Genomic DNA, 23,813 nt, shown 5'->3' with positions numbered 1-23,813 from the left:
ATCATTTTACTAAGTTTTTGAAAACTGAGGCTAAAAAATATTCATGATAGCACCTGTGGAATTTCAGCAGCAAGTTTTCTAACATACACAGCCTTCAGTGCACTCTACCAAAACCAAAAGATGAACACCACTCACCCCACCCCTATCCCCCAAAATTCCTCATAGTTTTACAGCCTGATTTAAGCTTTCTTTGAATTTGACTCAAGTAATAACATACCCTCAAGTTTTCACCTACTTTCATGCTCAGACTGACTGAAAATTTCAGACTTTTCTGAGTAGGAAATGCATTCAACCTTTAACCATCAGTACTGGGTAAATTACCACTTACCACTCTACTTGATGGCACAATTTGAAACTGAATACTGAGCTTCTTTTCATGCAGCAAATGCAAGTGAAGCCTTGCACACAAAGCCCAAAGTTTATCCACCTAAAGGTGAATATGAAGTGGTTTTCCTTTCTGTGGCCATAAATACAAATTAAAGACTTACAATGAGAAAAATAGCTTCCATCATACAGACTGCACATCTGTGCTAATAGAATGAGATAAAAAATCCATTATTTTTTTTTACAGAACAGGTATTTTGAAAATTCAAGTGCTTCACACTATGCACCAAACTTGCCCATACTTTCTCGAGATTTGAATTTCTAGAATTTGTTTCATAGAGTAGTGTAACAATGTGAGGGGAAAACAGGAAAAAATGCTGAATCCAAAATTTCCAGGCAAACCTGACCCAAAAAGTTTGCAGTCTCTCACACTAAGCCCTCTTATCTGCATGTCACTTACATAATACTTCATAAGCTATGAAAACACAAATTCAATCAACAGCAAAAAATTTAACACCTCTGTTCTTTATTTCCCATCTTTGTAAATCCCAGTTCTCAACTATACTGTCCAAAAGTGGAGGCAAACTTGAAAGGAGGAAAGAAAAGATTCTTAATAGGAATCCCCTTAAGGAACAGGAAGCCTGTTATGTTGTCTTAACATATTAAGCAATTTAAAAGAAGAAAACAGTTCACTGTCCTCATTTCAGCTGGGATAAAGTTAATTTTCTTCCTAGCAACTGGTACAGTACTGTGTTTTGGATTTAGTATGAGCATGATGTTGATAACACACTGATGTTTTTGTTGTTGCTTGGCAGCGCTTACTCTAAGTCAAGGAGTTTTCAGCTTCCCATGCTCTGGCAACCAGGAGGTGTGCAAGTAGTCAGGAGGGAGCATGGCCAGGACAGCTGACCTGAACTGGTCAAAGGGATATTCCACACCACAGAATGTCACGTCCAGTATATAAACTGGGAAGGCTCAATCGCTGCTCAGGGGCAGGCCAGGTATTGTTCAGTAGGTGATGAGCAATGGTTTTGTGCATCACTCATCTTTCTGGGTTTTTATTACTCTCTGGTTTTGTTATATCTTTTTTCATTACATTATTGCTGCTGTTGTTGTTGTTGTTGCTATTATTATTATTATTAAATATAATTTTTATATATATATTATATTGGTGTCAGGAATTGTGACTAAGCAGCTGCACAGTACTTATTTGCTGGCTGGGGTTAAACCACAAAAAATTCAATTGGCTTAGGCTGAGTATATGAATATTTAAAATATTATGTCTAAATTAGGATATGTGTCTCAAGACACATTAAAAGAGGTACTCTTGTAAGACCAAAAAAAAGTTTTAAAGGTTTCTCTTCAATGCACAAATCCTTTAGAAAATCTCAAATAAAACCAGACACATCTTACACTGAATATATTAATAAATATGGTTTCTATTATATTTGTATATTATTAGATAGATATATAAAGTAAAATTATATTACTACACCATTTATTTCTAATATATTAAATATATTTATATAAATATATAAATATTTAAATATAGAAATATAGAAATATATGAATATATGAATATATGAATATATACATTGCAAAGAACTGCTCAGAGCTTAATTTGATTATATTAATTAAGCTGAGAGAAAAGATTACTTGTACCAGCAGGAAAGAGAGGAGTAAGGGAACTAGTAAGGGAACCTGTAAGATTCTTAGCACATTAGACAGATGGGTACACAATCGCCTGGGGAACAATGAAGTCTAAGCTGAAGTTTGGGAAAACTACAAGGTATTATAAAATGAATAAGTGTTAGGATGGCAAGAAATACTCTCTAGGTGTTCCCTTGCCAGCACTGGGGAAAGCATACCAGGCCCCTCCAACCTTGGGGAAAGCATACCAGGCCCCTTCAACCTTAGGGAAAGCATATCAGGCCCCTCCAACCTTGGGGAAAGCATACCAGGCCCCTCCAACCTTGGAAGTCATACACAAGTGTGGTTGGAAAAAAACCAGATGTATCATCATGCTCCAGAATACATTTACCACACATAGGACTTTCAACAAGAGACTCTTAAACCATCCTTATCAAAAGGTTTGTTTAACTCTATAGTACTTTTCATCCTACCTCTCAAATTATTTCCCTGTATCGCCTCCATCCCTTCCCAAATACAGAACATACCCATCTCTCCTTTTTCCAGTGGCTCTAGTTTGATTGATTTTCTAGCATGATCCGGTATTTATGCACCTTCAACAAATTTGATAACAAACAACCCAAATTAAATCAATGGACATCTGTTTAGATTTCTGAAAGACTCATCCTCATATAGCATCAAAATAAAATCTATTCGAAAAACCCACCTCAGGACCTGCTTAGATCTCTTTTTCTCTGTTAATTCTCATTACTATTTGTGCAAATAGTATAGGAACTCCATGGAGCATGAGTATATTATCATTTCAATGTCCTAAGAGTATTGCAACTTAGCCAAAATTTGTGAGAAATAAGGAGTTACTTCCGCCCATTTTGTTAATTCACTCCATACTGAAAAGTAATGTATAACACGTTAAGCAATGCATTACAGATCATTCCTTTTTACATCTCTCAGTTAAATTTTTTCCATTTGATAGTAGTAGGAAGCTGTTATTACCTACAGGCCTTACCAATAGAAAGTGTACATAAATAATTCCTAATCAGGATTTCCATTACTATATTTTTTTATTTTATCTTATTTTTAACTGTGGTTGGCAGGAGGTATCAGTCAACTGCTATTGTCACTCTGGGCAAGAAGAAGAAGAAGAATTATCTGGATACCTACACCATACCTATCAAATCCTATGCAAGCTGTCTCTAGCGGGTCGTAAACCGGGCAGAAACACCAATTAGAGTGTAGTGGTTTGGACCAAAATACTCATTACTTACTTATTTACCTTCTGTGAGATAAGAATTAGGAGAAAGCAAAGCAGGCACAAAACTTAAAAGAATATAAAGATGTTTATTAACAGACCTAAAAGGAAGAAAAAAAAAAAAAAATCATACCACACCTTCAGAACACTTCTCCTCCCCCCACCTTTATCTCTTCACCCACTGACAACGTAAAAAGACAACCCTTGAGATTTGCAGTCAGTTTACCACTTCTATAATAACCTTGTTCAGTTCACTTAGGGAGAGGAGTCTCTCTTGCTCATGCTATGGAGACATCTCCACAAGAAGTTCTCTCATGGCTTCAGTCTCACAACGAGCCAGCCACCCGGGATGGTTCTCTGCTCGCATGTGAGAGTCCCTTCTCCCAACTTGCAGCTTTCCCCACAACTGCTTTTGAGTGTCCAATCTTCAGCTACTGGGGTACCATTTTAAAGTTGAGCTGTTCAGAAACAAAAGTTCTCTTCACCCATCTCTGGGAGCATCTTCATCTCTAGGAATAGAGGCCCTATCCCTTCCCTGGGAGAAAAAGGGTCCTCATCATCTTCATCTCTAGGAATAGAGGCTTTCCTCCTCCCCTGGGAGCAAAGGGGCCTCATCAAATTACAGCTGCTTCAGCATTTGCTTATTTCAACACGGGTGCTTTTGCTCACAAGTACAGTTTGAACGCTCCAACCCCCTGTGCTTTCATGAAATTACAACAGGTACTCTGATATATCATAGTCCATCACCACCATAGCTTTACAACAGAATTTCAGCTTCTAAGCATCTCCTCTTTCTCCTCCCTCAGGGTTTCAGCTCTTCCTTATTCACTGACTTTGGTGTCTCTATGGTGTTTTCTTCACCTTCCCTCTTCCTCAGACTCGGAAGAGGATTAATGTCTGCAGGCTTCATCTGTTCTGGAGGAAACTTACAGCGCTAAAAGGGTTAATCTCACCCAGGCCTTGCAGCTGGAATTTGCTTATCGCTGTTGGTCACATCATCTTTGCCAGGCAGCGGGGCAGCTTCAGCTGAATCTTCGGCCGCACTGGATGGGTGGGGTGTAGAGCCAGGCCACGCCGTCTGCACGTAACAGAGCTATGGGCGGGGCCACGGGTGGAACAGGGCCATACAGCTCCAGGATGGCTGTGTCCCGGCCCATCCCCACTGGGCCACACGGTCTCCCCTGCAGTTACCTGTCCCAAGGCCAGAAGCAAGAGAGAGCTTTCCCAGGGTTTGCTCATTCTTAAATGTCGACCACAGAGGTGTGTCAAGCTCTTTAAGTGGCTTAAAAAGTTGTCAATATTCAAACTAGCCAGTTGATAGGTTCTGTTAGGTAACAGAGGAAACTGTAAGCGCCTCTTTGCGAGAGAATCACTTCCGTAGCTATGATAACCCATGACACTGTCATAACAGCTACTAGTGTTGCAGGGACTGAATACATGAATTTCTTCTTTTGAAGTGTATCTTTCGTTCCTTCAATATATATTTTGCTTAAGTTTCAAGGTCCGAGACATGGGATAACACAAGTTCCTCAGCTTTGGCAAATCACTCCAGCCCTTGATACTCAGGAAGGCTGAAAGTGAAACAAGTGAAGTCCACCAAATAGTTGTCCACAAAGAATGTTGGTGTTATAGACATCTCACCAAATCATCGAGTTCTTGAACTCTCAAAGAGACAGTATCTGACATCTTAGTCCACAAAAATGCCAAGTTTAGAACATTCACATTATTGCACTCAATTTTTCAAAACACACATGAATGAAAGGGGGAAAATATCTGCTTTATTCGCCTTGGAAAAGTGCAGATAAGGCTGCTAAGTGACTCTTCTAATAGGCTTTTTTTATGGTTGGATATTTTTGTATAGCTTTATTAGATGCCTTCCCCTCTACCCTCCCTTACCATCATAGTCCAAGTTTCTCTGATCAGGTTCTTTTAGATACTTAGGTATTTTTAGACATACCCATAGGAATCAGCTGGTCACACATCACACATATTTCTTGTACCTATACTTACCTTGATAAACATTTTTAATTTTCCTAATGTGATAAAGTGAATTATATAAACATTTACTGTGCTCTAGTGTACTGTAACATTATTAATGTGATGTTAGAAGGTTGTAGCCTTGCAGCAGGAGGGAAGCTACCTGTTATCTTTGCTCTAGATCCTGTGCTCTGAATTGGGTTAAAACTTCTGCAAAAGGAGAAGATGGTAACTTGCTTGAGATGACTGAGCACAGGGAATTGCAAGGTGTCTTGAGAGAACAGATTGAGGAAGCAGGGAGAGAAGAAAGGACAGATGGTGTTAGCCCAAGTAAGGAAGGCTACACAGCACTAGCAGAGGCTTGTATACTTTACATCGACTTGATTGTTCAGTCGCTGCACCCTTCTCTCTAGTGCAGCTGTCACACACTATTGTTTTAGTGTGCAAGAACCTAACCATTTCCCTACAGTTTCCACAGAAAGTGATTCCAAAGATGCTAGTTACTGAGTAGGCAGCTAGTTCATCATTCTTCCAATGTAATGGTGTAAAATCTTTGACTTAGCAGCGTGTCTAATACTTTAGAAAAGGCTAATTAATTCTGGAAAATTCTATCAAAGCTGATGAGTACCTAAAAGGAAGCCTATGACATCGTCCTGGGCACTCAGACAATCACCCATAGTGTCTGTGGAGTTTTTTCCTGTACCTGCTTTTTGAAATTTTTATCTTTAAGCTCTACATGGAAAGTTTCTCAAGGTTTTTAATTTTGGAAACTTCGTCATGCTGGGTGGAGTTTTGCTTTATAGCTTCAGAAAAAGGCATGGAGGCACGTTTGGTAACTACCAGCTTCTATAAATTCTTGGGTCTTTCTAGTTCAAAATGACATTGCTTATGGTTCAGTGAAGATCCATAACCACTGCAAGCATTTCTGCGCTAGTAAACCTCACCACATCATTCACAGAAATACAGCCTCTGACATTGCATTCAACTCTAAATACTTTGTATGAAATCGAATTTTTACATTGTTTTGCACATATTCTGCCACCCTAGAAGAGTATTGTTAATTCACCTGCTCTGTTGATCAGCATTTCCCAAGTCTTATAGAGACAAACCAGCTTTGATTATGCATTTTAGATTTATAATATAATTAATAGGATATTTCAAAAGAACCTACATACTTCTGTACTGTAAAGCCTGAAGTGTCATTTTTTTAAGAATGCAGATATTAAGTTTGAAAATTGCTCCATTATGACTAGATTTTACTGTCTGGCCAAATTGTTGCTGTCAAGGTTATTAATCAACGTGGAAAGAACTGCACTGTAGAATTACACAAGGCTCAGTACAGGTGAATTCTTTTTCTCTGTTATTATTTTTGCTTTAAATACTGCAAATGACAACCACACAATGTGTATCACTATCTAATTAAGTGATTTTAGGGGCTTTTAGGGAAGGGAATTAGATGACCAACTGATTTATTTTGTGGTTCATCACTGTGCACGATGCTTTCAATGCATCCCTATAAAAAAATGAAAAATCCAAAGATAATGTAAAAAATTGTTTTTCATTGAAATAAACAGAAGATATTTTTCATAGAACAACAGGCTGTAAGTGCCATCTGATGATGCAGGAAAGGGACTACAAGCTTCAATCCAGCTGCACACAACCCTGAAGAAAAGGCAGGAACTGTATTAGAAAGCCAAGAGCATGCCTTTTTTTTTCAATCATTTTAATAAAACTCCATCTGTACAATAGCTTCAACAATTGCAGAGATATCTGAAAAGGGACAAGAATACCACCTACACTGGCAGAAGCAAAACATAAAATAACGTCTGAAACCTTGAGTCCCTCTCAGGTATCTAGTTTGAAGCAGTCCAATAGTCATCCTCCCCAAAAGGAGAGGCAATAAAACTAGAAGGAAAAAACTAAAATATTCATTGAAACAAAACCAGAAAAATGTAAGAAAAAATACAGCTGTGTTTTGCTACTTCCACTATAAAAACTATGAATTCCTGCGTGCTTATATGCTAAAACATGCTTCAGTAATGAAGAATACCTTGAAAGAACCAACACAAAGATAATGATAAACCGAAAGAAAGAAGTTAATGGAGCAATTCAAAGAATGTTGTTGTATCTAAAATTCTTTGAAGTTTACTTAAGAAAACAGTATCTGGTCCCCTATTGATACCCAAGTGTTCTTTCTTCTCAAAATTAAAAGTCACAAGAAGAGCTTTTCCTTCTTTTCCTTTGTGGAACATTGAACCTGTCCATTTATTGATTCTAATATTAACATGCATATTTCAGTTTCCACCTTCTAGACTAGATAAAAAACAGTCTAAAAAAAGTTTCAGAAATAAAACACAGACCATTTTCCAATTAAACTAGGGGATTTATTTGCATAGATATCCAAATCTCTGTATCTGCTGGTCAAAATATTTTTTTGCTGTTAAAGATATTAATGCCTGTATTGTATTCTAGTACACCAAATTGTTTTGCTTATTAACCTCTATTTCACTCAGAATTATTTCAATGATAACATAGAACAAAAGTTTGGTACAGAAATAAAATTTTGCCTTCCCTAAATATTTTATAAATAGGTATATTACATACATACATGTACTGCAGAGCTAAATAATTTATCTATACCATGAAAACAAACCTTTCTAGGAAGAAAGGGTTTTCCTTTAGCAAAAAGATGAGTGGGACCATAAACTCCGACACTTCAACCACTTTAACTCATGAGAAATAAACTAGACCTTCTCTCTAACGTTGCTTTTACAAGGGTTTACCTATGAATTGTTTCCAGCAAAAGATTTTCAATGTGCTTTTTGTACTAGTTTAATTTTTTAGTCTCACTGATACAGTATGCAAACCTGAAATCTGAATATTCAACTGAATTGGAGGAATGACTAAATGAATACATGAGTATTCTATACGGCAAAGCTGTTCAAATATTTATTCATCTTATTTGTAGTCTCTCTATCCTAAATTATGAACCAAAGTTTTTGTTATCCCAGGTATTAAAGACTTAGTTTTACATCTGTATGAATGCCAGTAAAAATAAATTTTTACTAAAATTTAATTTTTCCTGACAGCATTTTCATGACATTAAGAACTATTTTATAGTTCTTATGTATTATTGTAAGCACTTATATGTTCTTATATATTGTAAGGTTGATTCACATAAAAACTTAATGACACAGGGTCAGTAAAAGCACACATGATTCACATTGGTTTCTTCCACTGCCAAAAATTATTAGAATCTTCATTTTCTCCCTCTCAAGAAAATGTTCATCTCATCTTTCTGATTGGTATGGTTCAATTTTCTTTGAATGTCTAACCAGTAAGTAACTGGATATCCAATTATAAATATTTTATGTTCTAAAGCAGTAGTTCCTAATGGCTGATTTCTTACATGCTCTCCATTTTTCCACAAAGGTTTTAAGTACATAACGGGTGTGCGTAACTTGCAGTTTATTTGTTTCCTCAAGCTGGTAGCTAGTTTAGTGGCAGTATTACACTAAATGACAGAATAGGACATATTGATGTCAAATTATTAGACTGGAAACAAGCCTGATGATGCCTAGAGAGAATCTGCAGCACTACATCTGGATAATTGCTCTTTTGAGAAGAGTTGTTTGACAATCCTTTGATAGAATGGTTTCTGAAAACAGCTCAAAGTTATTAAGCAGAACAAACACTAGCCAAGCCTCCAAGGGACAGGGCTCTTTGTTTGTTGTTTTCCTCTACTGTGCAGACATGGCAAAAGAAGCTACAACTACCCAGGTGGGAAAACATGACACACAGGAAAGACCTACTTGATACAGATTTTGTATATCTATCCAAGTTAGGTGTCTATCTTGGCACAAGCATGGTTAATTTTTACACATAATAAGAATTTGTAGGAAAGAGGCAGAGTGGACTCTGAGCAGTTTTACATGTACTAACAAATATCAGTTTCACAGAAAGTTAGATTTAGATTCAAAAAGCATGCAAATCAAGATTAAGCACAACTCTCCCTACAGCAAGCACATCCTTAAAGTTTCTGATGGATCTGGATTTATTTTAATTTTGCTTCAGTTTTCTAAAAATTGGTTGGAACTAAAGAAAAGATCTGCTGATTTTTTTTTTTTTAAGTTTTCAACATTTTTTTTAAAAAAGGTAGTGAAAGGTTGACTCACATAAAAGCTTAATGACACAGGGTCAATAAAAGCACACATGATTCACATTGGTTTCTTCCACTGCCAAAAATTACTAGAATCTTCATTTTCTCCCTCTCAGGAAAATGTTCATCTCATCTTTCCTATTGGTATGGTTCAATTTTCTTTGAATGTCTAACCAATAAGTAACTGAATATCCAAATCTCCCTCTTCCCTACATGATCCCCTAGCCATGAAGCTAGATCATACTAATTTTTACTGTTCAGATATAAGCACTTTATGAGACGAGGCAGAAATCTAATGGCACAGGTTGAGAGAATTCCATTGTACAACCAAAAGATCCAAATTCAAGACAAACTGGGATACTCTTTTAAAGGGAGTTATACTACTTAAGGAAAGAATGACATTGAAATAAAAACTCTTATATCCTGGAATTAATGCTAAAAATTCTGAGAATTTAATTGACAAGTGGCATGACATCTCTAAAAATGTTTTGGCTCATATTCAAAATCTTTCAGAAAATTCAGTCTTAGCTTACATTTAGTTTCGGGATGACAGAAAACTCGTGTCCTAGCAGCACTATCATTTACTTTGTATCACATTACACTGTGATCAGTGTGGTTGGTCCTGTCCAGTATCACTTGCAATAGTGATGACCGTATGACAGAGCACTGGGTCAGTTATCATTCAACTTCTTTAATAGAACATGTTCTAAGCAACTTTTCAACTCACATGGCTGTTTCCAGATGTTAAGGTCTACCAAGATGCCTACCTCAATGGCAATTAAAGTACTTGAAGGAAAAAGTCACTTGCTTTCTCTGCTTTATAACACACAAACCTGCAAAAGTCGTAGCTAAAGTCAATCAGAACACAGGAAGAAAATACCAAATTCAAAAATTCTCTTTGTAGGTTTCATTTCTTCCTATGTTGAATGAAGCTAAACCCATAATTTTTCAAAGATTTCAACAGATTTAATTCAGTCAGAAAAACAAGGAAATGAACCACAGGATTCATGAAACACCTGTTCCTAGTACAAATCTATATTTTCCCCTCTTTTTCTCATATGAATAACCACCTAGGGCACTGCATAAGAGAATGGAATTAACATCATGAAGAACAACAGTGAAAAAAATCAAGACAAGTTATTCTGAAGAAAAAAAAAATGGATTACTGAGATTTTGAAGCAATTATTCCTATTCCCCACCTCTAAAGACCAGTGTACAAAGTATGACAAGAACCAAAAGAATATTTGATTTCCACCAAAGTAGCTAATTCCAGTTATCTTTATTTAGTGATGAGAAGGGATTTAAAGTGGAAATACAGGTTCTGAAGAAGATTGGAATTTTTCTTTTTGGAAATGACTATTAAATGGAGTTATTTGGTCATCACTATTTAATGCATTTTTTCTGCATTCTGCCCATACACATTCTGAAATGAGGTTAAGATATGAATGAACTGTCTCTGTATGAATGCAAAAATATGGTTTCTGAAGCTGAAAATGATGTCATAAGAAACATTACCTGAATTGTAGAAGCTACCGCAGCTTGAAGAAAACTGAAAATTGCAATGAAGTAAATATTATATTTATGGGAAAATTATAATATACTTTACAACTGTTTTGTAGTGGAAAATAATTAGGAATCAGTGTGGAACAGTAAGCATACAATAGTAGCATGTGTATCTCATATTTCTTGACAATTTCCATGCGCAGAAAGACACCCTAAGGCCTCCCAAAGCCCTCTTCCATATTTTCCAATGGCTGCCACACAATAGAGGTGATTACAGCTCAGAAAGACTTTTCAAATGCATTCTGAAACCTGTTTATTATTGATTGTCATTAATATTACATTGAGTGCTTGCAATACATTTTAATATTGTATTGATGGAAGTAGTCTGAACTGATCAATACTGCAGCTCGCTCACATTCATAGGTGTTATGATTGGCACAAATAGTAAAGTAGTTGTTTTTCCAGCACACAGTCTTTCCAAGGAACAAATAGCACTTACTTTTACGTGCTCTGCACATTAGAGTAAGAAAGTGAATATCAAGTTCAAAAGGTGTCACTCCGTTCTTCTAGTGACACACCGGAAGGAGGTTCATTGAAAAACTTCGATACAGAGAAAATAGCATAGAGGCAATGAAATTTAGCAGCTGTTTATTTGGACAAGCAGAGGCCTCATTCTACTCTGAAGAAATGTCCTAAGACATTTTGTTAAACCAGCACAAAATTGTTGTAGCCCAGCTATAGTCTTATCTCAGTAAACTCTACTGTTGGGGAGCCGGGCAAAGCATGTGCTGTACCCTGACCAGCAGCAGTAGAGATCAATGGGAGAATTTTTACATTGCCCTAGGGTCTAAGACTATCACCTAGTTCTCCTTCACCTTTCTCTCTCATGCATTGAAACTTCCCTAAAGAAGCCTGCAGGACTTTTTTTTCCTTGTTGGACATGTAGGGTAAAACCACCTCTATTCATATGGAATGATTTTGTGTTTTATCTCAGTCTTTAATATTTCATTCTCTGCATCAAACTTTCAGTTAAAAATAAACATATACAACCTTTTAAATGTTTAGGTTTTGCTTTATTTTCTATGATATGTTGAGGAGCTTCTGCCAAAATTATGGCATTAGGGAGTGTTTCAGATTTAATGTGACCTAAAACTGACAGAAGTAGGAGGAGGGAAAAAAAGTAAAATGGGGAGGGATTCCACTGATTTCAGCTGCAGAACTATGTTCTACTAATAGAAATTCTGGTTTTGAAAAGGTCTTTAAAATTGTAACTGATGTAAGAGATCTCGAATCATAACTATGACCAATATTTCCAGACTTCTTCATCCGGTGAATCAATGACCCATTAACAGAGACAGCTTTGCCTAGGAATACTGTGGGCAGAGTTCTCTCTGATCATAAAATTTTAAAACATTTTTTGTCATTGGCTGTATTAGTAATAATGGAAATAAAAATCCTGCAATCATAAAAGTATTATTTCGAAGGCACCTTTAGTCCACTCTCCTGCTCAGTTAGTCCATCAACAATTCAACAGTTGCTTTATCTATCAAAGTCTTGAAAAGCTCTAGGATCAAGATACCACTTGATACCTGTTCCACAGCAGCACAAGTCTACTATGTAAATGTTTTCTCCTGATGCCCAATATGAACCTCCCAAGATGCAACCTAAGAGTATTGTCTCTGAAGAGGAGAGTTTATGTCCACCACTTTTGTCACACTTTCAAGTAGCTATAGGCCACCCCTGTATGCTTCTCTTCAGTAGAATAAACAAGCCCACTTTCCTCAACCCCTCCTCATGGGACATGTGTACCCCAAATCACAGTAGTAGCCCTCCAATTGACCCTCTCCAGGTGCTCAACACTGTGCTTAAAGCAGAGAGCCACACCTGGACACAGCAGTCCCTGTGTCTCTTCATCAGCATTAAGCAGAGAGTGACTTCCTTCAAAGGCACTAGCCATGCCACCCTAAGTGCATGGTTTACCTTCCTTAGGATGAGAAGTCATACCTTGCTGACTTCATATTCCTCTCGACACCTGCAAGGATATCCAGTTCCTTTCCAACAGCCCTGTTTCTCTGACAGTCAGTTATCAGCCTGTAATGCATGGATTATTCTACTGCTGGTACAGACCCTTGCATTTCTTTTGTGCTGAAATTAATATATTTCTGTTTTCCCAAGCCTCAAATTTTCCAAGTTCTCTCTGGATTGAAGTTTTAGAGTTTAGTATGACAGTCATTTCGTGTCATTTGCTGTCATCAACAGATCTGATAAAAGTGCAGTCTGTGTGATGACACAGGCCAGTGATAAAGATATTCAATTACCTGGGCTCCAGTACTAAGCTGAAGAGCACTCTGCTTCTTACCAGGAACCAAATAGATGTTCAACCAATGATTGCTACATTTTAAATATGAGGATCAAGCCAATGTTCAGTCCACTTAATTATCCTTATTTCCAGTACATACTTCATGATCTTCCAAGTGAAAATAACATGGCAGATGGCATAAGAAATCTAACTTAAATTAAGGTATATTGCATGCACCACTCTTTCTGCTTCCTCTTCCTCATTTCAATGTACAAAGTAATTATGTTAAGCATGATTTAGCCTTCATAAGTCCATGCTGGCTGTTCCTGACTATCTGTTTGCCCAGACAGACAAAATTTAGACAGATATTACAGGATGCAAAACTACTTCATGCAGAAACTTACTAAAACTTGGACAAATTTGCCATTCATTGCCAAAGAATGGACAAATCCAGACAGGTACTAAACACTGGGAAGAGATAATTAAACCATGAAATCTGTAATGGACTTGTGGGATGTGACTATTAATACAGGATTGTTAAAATGTATATCACCTGAGAGAATACTTTAATGCTAATTAAGTTTTATAGCACACCATAATTCTAATGACTCATGGCTCCGTTACAAGAAGGAAGAGCATTTGCTATCACAGGCACTTACTCATGCTAACTCCATCACCCAGCTTAGAATCAGAACCATTAACTGCTAGCATTAATTATAGGCTCAAATGAATCTTTTCAACATAAAACTCTCTTTTTAAACCAAGTTTCACACATAAAGCTGTATGGAAGGAAATTTTTTCAAGCACCTTTGCTGCCATTCCCAGATAAAGTTATGTCATATGATTGCATTCATATTCTTCTACATGAAAAGGTATTTTCACCTTAAACTAGGTAGTCTACCTGGTAAAGCTACCATTTCTCCTACAGCAGTGAAGTTAATGAGCAACAATTAGAAAGCAGGTGTTCAAGTACAGCTTTACTAACTTCCTGACTATGAACACAAAACTTGCTTGCTTATGCAGCTCCATAGACCATTCCAGAAATTTTACTCTGATTTCACAGTGAACCGTTTCACCTGATATCACCTGAAGCATCTTCATTTTTTGCAGTGTTCCATAAGTGACACATATGGCTAGGACTATATTATAGAATAAGGTGATCTCCCTCATAACTGCAGTTATGAGTTACTTTACAAACAGCTTAGCTATTATTCTGGTTATGCACACACTTCTCTACACCCCATTGGTATAACTCTCTGGAGTTAACATCCTTTTAAGCAGTAGAACTGGGCAAAATTTTGGGTGACCGTTTTGAATTAAGAGTGACAGCTTTCAGAACACAAACATGAAGCAAAGTGAAAAAGAATAGAACAAAGAACTGTAGTGCAGGGGAACTACATTAATACAAAACTGACACCCACCTTTTCTACAGGAAAACAAAACTATTGAAATAAAAAATATATTTTTCTCATTAGAGAATAACAACAGATTCACCACAGTGTGAGCAGATGTGGAAGAGAACAATCATGCATCAACCTTTAGCAGAGTTAAAATCTCTAAATCTTCAGGTATGAGCAATATGAGTTTAAGTGACTACATGGCAAGGCCGCCCTGGTCAAAACACACATGACAGTAGCAACAGCAGCAGAACAGCAGCGTGCTCAGTGCCAGAAGGAGAATTTGTAACACTTAGACAATAAAGGCCTTATGGCAGACCCTTGGTTTTGCTGATATTCTTCCCAAATAATTTTCAGAATTACAGACTTTTTTTCTTTGTTAGCAAAGGAGAGAAACCATGAGAATTTTTTTGATGTAAGAAATTCCTAGCACTAAAAGAAACTTTGCAAAATAGGTGCTGGAAGTTTAGGGGAGCAGGAAGATATTGTATCTCAGAAGAATTTGTACATTTTATCTTCTAAAATGTATGAAAATATACCACTGCTTAACCTTTAACTTCCAGGTTTATACTCATTTAAGAGGAAAGTTCTACATGTCAAAATGGATAGTTTGGGGTGGAGTTTTTTTAAGAAATCAAGAAGTTCATTCATTTTTCTAATCACTACCCCTGAGTATTTAAACATATAGTTTCACTGAACAAATCTTTGGCATTCCAGTCACAATGATGCTACAAGATGTTCCTGTGAACAAACTGGCATAGAAAGAAAAAAAAAAGAGGTGTAAGAGGAGCAGAGGGATGAAGAATGACAAATAAAACTCAAGTAAGATGTGATAAAAAGGTTTGAGAAAAAAAATAGTCCAGGGTCAGAAAAGACCTTTCAAATGTTTGTGTTCTTTCTAAAGACAAGGAAGTAAATAAAAATGTAAGTGAAAGAGTGGAGGGGTGTCCCAGTTTGAGACAAATTAAGGGAATTGCTCTGGCAGGAATATCCCCTCCAAAGAAGGCAGGTTTCAGCTGCCCCTCCCCTACCAGGCTCGGAAAGAAAATTCCTCGGAGGAAAGTGAAAAAAGGAAAAAAAGTTGTTTATTTAACAAGCAGAGTGCACACAGGTATGGAAAAAGAATAATGCTAAATAATAAAACCTCTCGCTGTGGAGAGAACCTCAGTAGATTCCAGAGTCCTTTGTGGGTGTGGCTCTCTCCTCTCCGGAGCTGGGCGTGGGCCCCTCCGGGCCGAGGTGTAAGGTCTCCCAGCCGATGTTCTGGTGTTGTTGAACAGTCCAGAAGAGAAGAAGAAGAAGCAGCCAAAGTCCTAGGGCTTCGTACTTTGGCTAACAAACAAGAAACTAGCTAAAAAGCAAAAGGAATGTTACTCTCTTCCCTGCTGCAGAAGCGGAGCAGCCGGACAGAGGAAGCCAAGCGAGCGTATCTGTGTTTTGAACACAGTGCTGGAGGAATTCCACCAGCTCTCCCCACTCTCCCTTAGCTAGCTTTAAAGGCACAGAACTCATGTCTGGGCATAGAGCAGGTGATAGGGGATACACATCATAAAGTCACCCCAAGACAAGGCGCAATAGGAAAGTTTCATTGTTTGTTGGTAAAAAGAAGAAGCCTCCTGTAAAGAGCCATACGCTGCAGTTCCTTCTGAAGAAGAGAAACACATGAAAATATGTACATTCTACCATCTGACTAAAGTAATGGTCAGTCAAGAATAAAACAAATTTTATCAATTGCTACTCTGACGAGTGTTAGCGTCTTGGGGTGACTTTATGATGTGTATCCCTTATTGCTGCTGTATGTCCAGACATGATTCCTGTGCCTTTCTGTGTCTTTAAAACTGGGTGTTCAAGACACATTTTTCTAAGCAGTTTGTGCTCCAAGGTCACTCTATCTCTCTGCATGCTTCTGAGGCGGCAAGCATGGAGGAAACGCCCTTTGCTGTTTTTCAGCCAGCTTTCAGCTCCGTTTCTCCGAACAGAGATGGAGAGCTAATGTTTTTTCCCCTGGGACTTCGACTTCTTCTCTTCTGGAACTGTTCAGAACTTTCCGCTGAGGCCCAGAGGGGTCCCAGGCCAACCCAGCTCCGAAAAGGAGAGAGAGAGAGACCATACCCAAAGAAAGGACTCTAAAATCTTCCCAGGTTACTCTCCACAGCAAGAGGTTTTATTATTTAGCATTAGTATTCTTTTCCGGTGTGTTTGTTAAATAAATAGGTTTTTTACTTCACTTTCCTCAGAGGAAAATTTTTCCCGAACCTGGTAGGGGAGGGGGGGTCTGTAACCTGGCTTCTATCAGAGGACATTCAAATTTGGATGTTCCTCCAAACTTGTCTCAAACCGGGACAGTTAGACATTTAGATTTATATTTTTTGCCTGTAGCAGAGACTCCAAATTATATGGGGAAATCAGAAAGATAACAGAAATTACCATTAAAAATTCAATTGTGAGGATAACATTATTTACAAATTTAGACAATAATAATGCAATCAGTTGCTTTACTGATTCTAACACACACATTTAATGTAATTGCCACCATTTAAATGACTCATCAGCAGTAGTCTACTAAATTTTATAGCAATCAAATATAAAAATGACACTATTCAAATAAGTACTTCTAATTCAACTTTTCAAATGCAGAAGGAAATGGATAACTAGTCTGAACCAGATTCTGAAATTTAAAGTGTGCTTTTGGACATTTTTTCTCCCAAAAGACTGCAACAAGATCCCCTGTCCACATCGCAATCTCTTCTCTTCTCAAAACCCTCTCCAAATAAAGAAAAAAGGAAACATTTATAAATTTCTTAAAGATTTTCCTCTATACTTTTTAACAGCATATTGTAAGAAACTTTGGAAAAAGGGACTTACTATGAGCTTTCTGGAAGAGAAATTAGTGTTTTTTCCTAGATGCCATCACGCAAATTACCATTCCTTCTACCACATTGTCCTACCCTGCTCTTCCACAATTTACACATGACCACGACACAAAAGTAAGTACATTTTTGTATCACCAGCCTATAAATTGTGGGGTTGGAACTCAAGTACACTTGTCAGGAGAAATTCCTTTACCTGATCTTTCAGGAGAACTATTGGCATTCCATGGATACTTTGGATGGACTGCAAGGTATACCTGAACAGGCCTATGGCTTCCATCTCAGAAACATGTGCTCTAATCATACTAACCTTTTTTGTACTTCTTTGCCATACAAAGGTCTTGTGCATTCATTTGGAAAAATTACTTTCCAATCCTAGGTTAAATATTTCCTAAGCTTTCAAGTTAATGACAAGTATGAATGACATAAGAATCTGGATGATTTAATCCTCCTTTCTTATACTTGACCACCATGAACAAACATTACTGCTTAAGCTACCAAAATCCACATGTCTAGTCCTACTTAGAGACTACAGTAATGAAGTAGACAAGCACAAGACATTTTTATTACTCAATAATTAGAACTCTTTTTATAGTACATGTAGGTTCTTTATTCACATTTCTACTTTTCTTCATTTTATCAACACATTTTTCCTAGTAACTAAAAACCAACCCAACTGAAAGCAAATAGAATAGAAACTTTTGAAAAGTGATTTCTTTTTAACATAAAACTAATTTTTAAACATAACAACATTTTCATCAATGACACTTTAATGATGGCTTTGCCTTAAACAAACATGTTTAAAACATACCCAGAATACTATGCTTTTCCTTCAATGAGAAAAAGCTTCAGATGAAGTGTATGAATGCCTCAACTCTTGCATAATCTTTCATACTGCTTACTATTGGTAAGTTTCCAGCTGAAGTACTGTGTCCTGCTCTGTGCATTACATGGAAAAGATGGGCATGTAAGAAAAAGTTCAGAAATTTTAAACTGTCAAAAAAACCCCAAAATTATGTAAGCATCTTCTTTAGTCAAGAAGACAAAAGACAGTCAAGATTAGATGTTAATTCTTCAGGATTTAGCATAAAATTATATATATATATATATATATGTATATGTATTTACACTAACTCTAAAGTATATGGAACACTGAAAGATATTCCTGGGTATCAGATAGCAATGTAATATCTCCAAATGCTACAGCTTTTTAAACATAGTAGATAAATTCTGCCAGGAGTATTGAGGTAGCCAACATGTCTTTAACATCCTGTCGGGCAGGAGTTTTTAGTATTCCATGATTTCTTTTGTTAGCTGCATGGAAGAATGAGAAATTTTCTTTTATGTGGCTTTCAATTTCACAGGGTCAATTGATCTCTCAGTTTCCCCCAGAGATTACTTTGTGACTCCAAAAACATCTAAATAAAAAATAAATATTTTTTTAAAAAGTTTAAAAACCCCACACAATCATTTTATCTGGATTAAAAAAAGCTCAGTTCTCCTAAGGTGACCAATTTAAAGTGTTAGGACATAGTAGAAAGACTATCATCAAAATCATCAAATGATCCCTCATTTTTTAAAAAACAGTTAAGTAACACTCTAAGCAATTCTCTCTCAGTCCCCTGTGGTTCCAGGTGAGCAGATCAAAGAATCACCTTCACAAACTAATCAAACACCACCCTAGGATTTAATATTACACCTATAGTTCAATTCATTTATCTTATTAAAAACTGATGAGCTTCCACACTTGGTAATGTGCACCGTGAGACCTCAAACTTTATATACTGTGCAGTTTCATCCCTTCTAATATTCCAATACATCATAAAATCTACTTCCTTTTCTATGAAATACTAGTTTATTAATTATTAGTCTTTTTTCCTTCCAAGAGAGTAAATTATTCCCAAAATCATAAACAAATTTTACTTTCAGTCTCATCACAACCTGTTATCTCCATTGTAGTGAATTCAGTGATCATTTTAAGGCCAAAGCTGGGAAGCACGATATTCAAGCAACAATTTGCAATTTTCAGGGCCACCTGTGAGACCCTTTGATTTTATAACTCATGTCTGAATGTTGAAAGACAACCCTAAAATTTAATTGTGCATAGATTACCATATTTTTCTGCAGTGTATTAATTTCATATATGCCACAGGGTTTTTTCTATGTTCTGTATTAAAAAAAAATATAGTAAAAGGAAGCATTATTGGATGGATGCATCTCCTTTAAAGAACTTCACAATATATTTATGATCAGTTGAGGGAACTCTTGTTATTGTGCTGATGACAGTGGCCAGTGGATAAACTCATATGAGGGAGCAGCAAGTAACACAAAACCAGTCAGCAGTTGGGAAGATGATAAATGAAATGGACAAATTTAAATCTGAAGAATTTGTTTTCAAATATATTTACTAAATTCTACATACACTGCGCAAAAAAAAAATTAAAATATTTTTAGAAAATAATTTTGGCAGCTCAAGTTCATAGTGAGCAAAAATCTGTTACACCTTAAGATTAGTTGCAAAATGGCATATAAGTAGCTTATTGATTGCAAGGTCATTTCACTGCTGGAGCAGATGATTCAGTTTATTCTCATTCTAAATTTCTGATCCAGTCTCCAGTCGTTCTTAATAGGACAGTATACTCCTATACGTTCTTTAAGACTTAATTGTTTCATATGACTCGTCACCATTTTGCAGGAAATAATACTCCAGGTAATTTTAACTTGAATATATCCTTATAAAACCCTTCAAAATAAAGTCTTGTGGTTCATCACAGAAAATGTAGGACTTGATAATTGCTCACATTTCTGTATTTCTATCAGACACATAACAAGCAGCAAGTCCCGTGTATTGATAATATTATAAGAGTGACTTTTCATTCCCTATCTGTTCTTGTTATTTTCCACACACAACGAAGGAGGAAGATTGATTGTATTCATTTCCTCTCCATTTTGTTCTGATAGAAGCAAATAATTTTGAGACAGAAAGGCCAACTATCATAACAAATATTTCAGCTATGATGAAACACTTCTATATTTATACAACATGCAACAGTTACTTGCCAAACATTTCTTTTTTCTCTCTTTTTTTAAATCTATGAATGAATGAATCATTAGATTGATTAGCATATTATTTTTTCATGTTTTTCTGAACAATTTCCTTGTTAAAGTAAAGTTTAGATAACAGTCCTAGCCTGAAGAGACCAATATTATCTCTTATTTTGTTATTCACCCATTTCAATTTTAATTATTTTCCTTTACTTTAAAGAAGCCATACGTTGGAAACCAGAGTAAATAAAGTGACTGTCTTGCAACCTCCACATTGCACCAAAATAGCTACAAAACTTGATTTCAAAGCATGTCTCTCTCCATCCCTTCTTTTATCAGGAAAATACTAAAGCTGCCATCCATTCATTTATTTCCATTAGGTCTATGAATTCATACTTTTACTCAATGGTATTTATGACTCTGTATAGTGGTGTTTACATAGTTTCATTGATTTCCATTAGCTTTAGCAAAGTAAAATTATGTTAACCTTTATGTATTCAATATTTTTATTTTTAAAATGAAATCTACCATTTCAGCCAAGACTCAAGAAAACAGTACTAATATAAAAAACAGTTTCAGAAGGCTTCCTACCTCCACCAAAAAAAAAAAAAAAAACAACCATGTATGTGAAGAAAGAAATTGAAGGAAGTTGCACTAGCAGACACAACAGATTAATAATAAAACTCAAGAGGATGCTTGATCAGCCTCCTAGCCTTCTTCAGTGTAACAAATGGTGGCCTGGCCTGCTGCATGAGGGTAGAGCAGTTGCTATTGTTTATCTTGACTTCAGCAAGGCATGCAGCACTGCCCCTTATAAAGTGCTCACTGAAAAAATGTTCAAATACAAATTAGATTAGTGAATGGTGAGGAAACTGGCTGAACTGCCAGGCCCAGAAGGGGATGTCAGTGGCACAAAGTCCAGCGGGAGGCCAGTCACTAGTTATGTGCTCCAGGAGTCCTTAATGGGGCCAGCACAGTTTAACCTCCTCATTAATGACACACGTGATGGGAAGGGAGTGCACCCTCAGCACTTTTGCAGATGACACAGAACTGGGAGAAGCTGCCAACACATCACATGGGTTTGTAGCCATTCAGGGGACCTCAACAGGTTAGAGAAAAGAACCACTTCAAGTTCAATGGAGGGAAACAATGCACTGCTCCCACAGGCTCCCACTGCTACCAAAACCTTGGCCCCTGCACCTAATACAATGGCATTTGAGATGTTTGACAGCTGCTACTTCTTTCTCAAAGACCTTGGAAAACAGTTCTCCAAGGAGCAACTTGCCACGCAAGACCCAGCATTCCTCGGGATTCGTTACAACACAGGGCAAGTTTACAACAGAATATTGTCAAAACCAATCTGCTTTATTTTGAAATAAGTGACTACCTGTCATCTCAGAATACATGCCACAGAGTCATGTAATCAGCTTTTCTAATTCGCAGCACTGTAGTGTGAGAGCTTAGCTTCTAAGTAGTGCATTACATTTCATAATGGTATATTAGACATCCAAGACATTTTGATCTTGGAATAAAGCTTACTCCTTTTCATTTGTAAACCTTTGTTAACTGAACACACACACCTTCACAGATAATATTTCTGTTTAAAATCTGCATAGAGTGTATTCCACTTCAAATGCCTAAGGCAAATTTATGTTATTTTGATTTCTGCTCTCTTCCCTCAGCAGGTAGTAAAATTCAAATTACCAAAAGTATAAAAATAAATTTTATCTAAATGCTACATGGTTTTCACATAATATATATAATTAAATATGTTTTAAATATTTATGGTGTTAAGAAAAGCATCTAGGCCTGTAATACTTTAAAGGAGAAGCATCAACTGTTATTTATGCTCTAATTTTAAGCTCAATATAAATGTGTAGTCAAATAGTTACACATAATTGAAGATTAGAAACATGCCTACGGAAATATTTTGAAATACTAACTTAATGTTTAATTATATTCACGTTGCAGTGCAGCTGAATCTCTTTTATCACCTCTCACTTGGATGCCCTCTCACTTGAGAGCATCATACTTATTTCATTAGCATCAAAACAAAGCACAGAAAAGCTATCATGGAAACCCAAACCTATAAATGGGTGACTAGCAAGTGTTCTTCAGTACATTTTTTTTGGGTGTTCAAATTTATTAGTATTTGAGCCTGACACAAGCGCTATGGTTTATTTTTACTACTTTCTGTAAATCACGAAGAGATATCATATTTGTTAACATATTATCTTATATTTTGTAATATGTTCATATCCACATATGCACAAAGAAGCTTAAGCAACAAATGTCCTCAGGTTTTCTAGAAAACCAACTGGACTACATAATCATATTTCAGAAGTATATACATTTCAGTACCGTAGTGCTGGGGGATGAGATTCTACATTTTCTGTCAGTTTCAAAACCATACAAAATAAATTCTTATAAGGAAATTTTCTTCCATCACTTTCATTTAATCCAACCTTTTAAAAGAAAATGTGTAGGTACATTTTTACTGTTGTTCACATCAAGAAAAAAAAAAACAACCAACAACCTACATTGGCTTCCTCCACTTTATATTGTGCAACAAGAAATGCAGCAATCAAGTCAAATGTAAAGAGAATTACTGAAGTCACAAATATAATGTGCAAAATCTCATAACCTTTAATGGCTATCATAAAACCTTGTACGTCTTCACCTTCTGTCTCACTACATATGCTAAGAAATAGTTAAGTCTATCATGCTGTCCTAACTGTTAAACAGTGACATAAAAGTAATCCACTCTTACACTAGTCCCAAATAAGTCAATTTATAACTGCCATTACTTCCAGTAATTGTCCTGGCTTTGCTTACTTTATGAGTCTATAAAGCACATCAACTCCAGCTCTAAATGAAAATAAAAATTTTAAGTGCTATAAATCAACTTTTGTTGTCTGGAATGAGGTGAAGGAAGCCCAGAAAAGCAAATTTTCGAGAAAAGTCTCTTCAGAGGAATATAGATCAGATTGGTCAGCGGGCTGCTTCACTTCCTCTCAACATATTCCACCTGCTAAATAGACTTGCTTTTTCTCCCAGTCATTAATACTCCAGAATAAAGTCTCAGGAGTAGATGTCAAGATTTTGGGACTCTTTCCAAGGTAGACAACGAAGACATGGAGGAAAACTATGGTTGTCTTCAAGGCAGAAATCAGGATACCAAGTTCTACATTGATTGGTACCAGTAATCAGGGTAGAAATTTACCATATGGTATTAAAATTAAAATAAATCCTCAACGGAGGAAAACCAGACAGAAACAATCTAGTAGTGGGTGGTGATGCTTTCCTTGAAACTCTCATTCCAGCTAGCAAAAGAATGCTA

Source organism: Corvus moneduloides, chromosome 1, assembly GCF_009650955.1.
Source record: "Corvus moneduloides isolate bCorMon1 chromosome 1, bCorMon1.pri, whole genome shotgun sequence".
Taxonomy (NCBI): domain Eukaryota; kingdom Metazoa; phylum Chordata; class Aves; order Passeriformes; family Corvidae; genus Corvus; species Corvus moneduloides.
This window is presented reverse-complemented; position numbering follows the sequence as displayed.